Consider the following 6,260-nt stretch of genomic DNA (forward strand, 5'->3'; position numbering starts at 1 on the left):
TCTCATTGCTGAACTCTGGGAGGAGGTATTGCAGCATGAGGTGCAGAACAACCAGGTTCTGCAACAGTTTCATTCCCCAGGCCATAAGACTGCTGAACCTCCAAAACGGCTGAATTCTTAAAGCAGATATCAGCTTCACGGCCGTTTCGGCTAATGCTGCGTTCAAGGCAGGCTTTTGAAACCGTAAGTTACAGCTTCAAGTCACAACTACGACTTGGTAGCGTTCCAGGTAACCCGTAGCTCGTGTTTTTACCATCCTGTTGTCTGTGGAAGTTCCCTATAACGGCCACTCGTAACTTCCGACCCGTGAACTCGTACCAGATCGAACTGGTATGACTTCACAGGAAGGAAAAACACAAAGTACGAGTTTCTTTGAACGCACCATGAGTTAGCAGCCCCCGCCCTTGTCAGGCATCAATTGGTCCTCGTGCTACGTCACCACATTCACGCGCATCCCTTGGCTGCACACACAGCCCTTCATGCCGTTCTCTCTCCTCATTGGATAACACTTGTATCCCACAAGGAAAATTTTCTCCTCGGGTTACAGCAGAGCAGAGTGACGGAGAGACTCGTGTTTAGGCTGAAATACTTCATGTAAGTGATTGCTGACGGAAAATAGGACTATTTAGGACTTATATTAACAAAAACATTCCACTGATATCTGCTTTAACTTTTGCACATGCCACTTTTAACATTTTAACTGTGATCCTTTTAAATATAAAAATAGTTATTTTTTTGCACTTTATTGACCAATCGACCTCACTTTAATTTAATGTATTTATATTTATATATACATACATATTTTTTGTTTGTGCCAAGAGTCAGTGAAACGAAATTTCGTTCTATGCACACTGTGTATTTGAATGACAATAAAGTACCTATTAAGTGTTGTAAAAACTGTTCATTTCATCCTGAGTTACCTTGAGCAGATCAGGTCATCTCTGCCATTCTTCCACAATGAACCAGTGACTCTGTTTCACATGTGACAAGAGCCACTTATAGAGGTGACTGTAGTGAGATTTCTTTTAGACACATATCCTTTTCCCAAAATGTCCCATTAGTTAAAGCAGAAGTAAGCGATCCGGTCGTTTTGGCTAATGCTGCGTTCCAGGCAGGCTTTTGAAACCGTAAATTACAGCTTCAAGTCACAACTTACGACTTTGTAGCGTTCCAGGCAACCCACTCGTGTTTTTCCGACCTGTTTTACCTGTGAAAGTCACTATAACGGCCACTCGTAACTTCTGACCCGTGAACTCGTACCAGATCGAACTGGTACGACTTCACAGGTCGGAAAAACACGAGTTACGGGTTGCCTTGAATGCACCATAACGTCTTGTCAGCCGATGGAGTTAGCAGCCCCCGCCCTCGTCATGGATCTATTGGTCCTCGTCCCTACGTCACCACATTCAGGCGCATCCCTTGGCTGCACACACAGAGAGGACCGCCCCTTTATGCCGTTCTCTCTCCTCATTGGATAAAACTTGTAGGATACGAGAAAAGTTTTCTCCTCGGCTCAGAGCAGAGCAGAGTGACTGACAGACTCGTGTTTCGGTTGTGACGACCCCTGTATAGGTGTCTGTGTGACAGTGTCTGGTGGGTGTGTCTAAGACCTGTGTTTCTCCGAGGTTGCCATGGACTGATTGCCACCTGATGTGGAGCACCTGGGCCCGGTGTTCTGCAGCTACTTAAGCCCTGCCTCTGATGAGCTCTCTCTCTCATTCCACCCATGGCCTGGCGTCCCACAGCTTCCCCGCTGCATCTGCCCTCTTGGTTTTAATGCAAAGACAACACTTACATATCCATCCATGCACCCGCACTCACCACTGATATCTTCCATTACTGATTTCTTGTTATAAATAAATATGATTATTGTCGGCACCTTCCCCTCTCCGCGTTTGTTTTGTCAGGAAAAGGAGCCAGTCCTGACAAATGGGGGCTCATCCGAGTCTTGGTTCACCTGTGAAGGGTAGGTGATACACTGGATGCGCATTTTTTTCTGGAGGTTCCCGTTAGGCGAAGGACACGTCTCCTTTGGGATTGTGTCTGTTTGTTTTTTTTGTCAGTAGTGTTGTGGGGAGCGGTTAGCGTTGGTTGCGCGAGCAATCATCTCGGGGGCACTCCGTGGGGTCGCCGCTGGTGGTCCCCGCTGGTTTTGTGCTTAATCAGCCCGCTGCAGAACCACATGAAGACCAGGGTTGAGTTTAGTTAGATTCTGGATAGGCAGTGAGGGGAACGCTTTGGGGGGCATTGTCTGCTCAAGTGCGCATAGCGGTGTGGATCCGGCTCTACGTGAATATGGGTGATTTGTCAGCTTTCTATGATGCGCCCTCTGCGGTGTTTTTGGAATTGTGTAAGAAAGAGGAGTTGCTTGAAATTGCGGAACATTATGAGATTGAGTTGGAAGAGGGAATATTGAAAGATGAGTTGAAGGTGTTTGTGTTGTTGACATTGTTTGAAAGAGGTGTGTTTCAGAAAGGGCCAGGGGGTGAGCCAGCTCTATCAAAGAGAGAGCCGGGGGCTGCGGCGCTGGTTGAGCAGGCTGAGAGGCTCACGTTTGCGCAAGAGAGGGAAAGAGCAGGATGGCAGAAGGACCTCTTGGAGTTGCAGTTAGAGGTGGAGCGGACAAAGTTGAGGGTTTTGGACCGAAATGAGAGGGGTCCTGGCGCGTCTGGGTCTGTGGCTGAGCGTGAGGGCAGAGACTTGACGGCGAGTCTGCGCCTTGTGCCAAAATTTAATGAGCGAGATCCTGATATTTTTTTCACGTTGTTTGAGCGCGTGGCAGAGGCCAGGCGGTGGCCAGATGTTGATAGGGTTCTCCTGCTGCAGTGCGTCCTCACTGGCAAGGCGCAGGAGGCGTACTCGGCTGTGTGCGCGCAGGAGGGTTTGACTTATGGCATGGTGAAGTCAGCCGTCCTCAAGGCATATGAGCTCGTTCCAGAGGCATATCGCCAGAGGTTTAGACAGGGGGTGAAGGTTGATAAACAAACTAATGTGGAGTTTGTGCGTGATTTGACCACTCATTTTCACCGCTGGTGCTCCGCGGAAAAAGTGAATTCATTCGATGGTCTGTGTGAACTGATAATCAAGGAGCAGTTTAAAAATGTTGTTCCTCAGCGCGTAGCCACCTACCTAAATGAAAGAGGGCCAGCTACGGCGCTTAAAGCAGCTGAATTGGCTGATGATTTCTTGCTGACGCACAAGTCTGGTTTTTCTGAGGTGCGCGAGCGCGCAGCGGATGAGTTTGTTTTGCTCCATAAAGTGCATTTGAACGAGCGCTCTGGGGCGCACAGTGACTTCAGCTGGAGAGGCCGTCATTCTGATCCTGCTGCGGCTGATCAGGTGCTTTCAGGACGACCTTTGCCCAGGTTTGATTCCAGTTTGAAAGGTGATTCTGTCAAGGATAACATCTGTAATTATTGCAAGGAGATTGGTCATTGGAAGGATAGATGCCCACTGCTGCAAGCTAAACAAAATGGGGTAATGGCTAAAGTGAGACCAGTCGTTGCTTCCGCACCTGTCAGGGACTGTGTTTCTGATTTGCCTTTGTCTGGGGGTTGTGATCCTGACGTGTGGGCTACTTATCTGCCGTTTGTGAGGGAGGGGTTTGTGTCGCTGAAGGATGGTGGTAAAAGAGTTCCTGTGAAGATTCTTCGTGACACTGCAGCTTATGACTCCTACATCATTGATTCCTTGTTGCCATTTTCAGCATCCTCTGCCACTGGTGACGTTTCACTTAGCCGGGGCCTTGGGATGTCTGTTTTGCCTGTGCCGATGCACAAAGTTGTGCTGGAGTGCGAGTTGGTGCATGGTGAGGTGTCAGTTGGAGTTCGTTCAGCGTTGCCAATCGAGGGTGTTCATTTCATTCTTGGTAATGGCTTAGCTGGGAAGTGCGTGTGGGCAGATCCACCGCCGTCACTTTTGTCAAGTCCACCTCTCTCTGAGGGCAAGGACCCAGAGGGTTTGTTGGCCTGTGGGGTCACTGATTCAGTGTCAGTAGTTGGGGAGGATGAGGAGCATTCAGTGGTTCCACCTCTGTCCACATGTCCATCGTCTGTGTTGGTTGGTAAACTGTCGCAAGTGCACCAGGCTGTGTTGTTTTTCGAAGGTCTGCTTGGATGTATTGGGTTTCTTGCATTGGCTCTGTGTCTGTGTGTTCTCTGTTTTGGTTTTTTCACGCTTCAGATAGGCGCATGTCAGGTCGGCTCAGGTGCCGTCTTTGTTCAGCCGGACCATGGAGGTGTACCGAGGCCAGTTGGGATTTTTCCAGATAAGTTTGTTAGCTCCCAGCAAAATTGTGTGGGGGAGAATGATTGTGGTCCGCTGGCATTTTTGCAGTGGCTTAGGTGTCTGAGTCAGGGTTGGGCGCGCTGGTCATTGTTCTTATGGTCCCTGTTTATGATCCAGATGTGTGTTGCATCTGGGACCAGCCAATGTATTTCCTAATGCCTTGACCTGTACTGTGTGTTCATATAATGTTTGTACTCTGCTCTTGCTTCGTCTCCTCTTCAGGCTTACTCTTAAACTGCTTCTCAGGTACCGGAGTTGCCGAGGATGTTTGTGGAGGGTGACAAGCAGGTCAGGTTACATTATTAGATTGTGGGCACAGTTGGCACTTTCATATGTTATACAGTGTTAAATGATTATTGTGGTAAGACTATAGCCTATTGTAAAGTGCATTTTTATGGTGCATTTTGCATAGTGTACTTTTGTGTACATTTACTTTGTTCTCATTGTATTTTGATAATTTGAGCTGTGGTTTGGGGTGTGTGAGTGGCCAGTGTCCCATTTGGGGCACTGACTTTATGGGGGGGGGTGTGACGACCCCTGTATAGGTGTCTGTGTGACAGTGTCTGGTGGGTGTGTCTAAGACCTGTGTTTCTCCGAGGTTGCCATGGACTGATTGCCACCTGATGTGGAGCACCTGTGCCCGGTGTTCTGCAGCTACTTAAGCCCTGCCTCTGATGAGCTCTCTCTCTCATTCCACCCATGGCCTGGCGTCCCACAGCTTCCCCGCTGCATCTGCCCTCTTGGTTTTAATGCAAAGACAACACTTACATATCCATCCATGCACCCGCACTCACCACTGATATCTTCCATTACTGATTTCTTGTTATAAATAAATATGATTATTGTCGGCACCTTCCCCTCTCCGCGTTTGTTTTGTCAGGAAAAGGAGCCAGTCCTGACACGGTCCAAACACTCTATGAAGTGATTGCTGTGGGAAGATATAACTATTTAAGACTTATATTAACACAAAAATATCGCTTACTTCTGCTTTAAAGGCTGTGCCATCTGGAACAACCCCATTGCCGGTGAAATCAAACCATCAGTAACCTGTGTAAAAATGTGCAATCACCCCACTGCTGCTTCTCCCCAATACTGCACTGCCACTGTAACTGCTGAGAGTGACATTTTTGTTTATACTAGGTACACCACATTGCTCACACCTCCACATAGTTACAGCCAAACTCAGAAAGGGGAACTAGGCAGATCTGGTTCAGCTGGTTCCTTGCACAAAAAGTAATAAAATCAAACATTCAAGATGATGCCTCTAACCTGATACAGTTGGACTTCAGACAGGTATTATCATATAACTATTAAATTACATTTTCCCATACTTACACACATACCAGCTCACTGTCGGATGAGTTCTTTGTTGTCACTAGACTGTAAGTCTGCAGTATTTAATCACAGCGCAGCACCAGCAGAGGGGTCAGCTGGTCAGGGTGTGCCCTTCTGTGCCACAAACATTTCTTATGAAACAGGAAAAACACAATTTAGCATTAACTGAATAATGATGATAGCAACAAGTGATTACATTGATGGTAAAATAAGATGATTATGAAAAAGTTTAGAAGCTCAGAAGGAGAACTAAGCAGTTGAATTTCAAGCAAATCCTGCATGGTTTATTCACATTCACTTTATAAACATTAAATTGTATGGTCATAGGACAACAGCTAGACAAGTTACATAATGTTAAAAATATTCCTCCCCCAACCAGGCGATTTGCAGGAGATATAGTCAGAATGGCTTCCTTCCTGTGTTACAACACACAAGTAGACCTATTAGGCAAGGCAAGGCAAGGCAAGGCATCTTTATTTATATAGCGCATTTCATACCAAGGCAACTCAATGTGCTTTTAGCTATAAAATGTCATAAAATGACTTCATTTTTCCTTCTATTTAAATGTTGTTTCATTTTGTCTCAATCAAAAATGTGCTCTGTGAGGTCACAGTTACTGTAAGACAAAAACAGAGTAG

This window comes from Trachurus trachurus, assembly GCF_905171665.1.
Source record: "Trachurus trachurus genome assembly, chromosome: 13".
Classification (NCBI taxonomy): domain Eukaryota; kingdom Metazoa; phylum Chordata; class Actinopteri; order Carangiformes; family Carangidae; genus Trachurus; species Trachurus trachurus.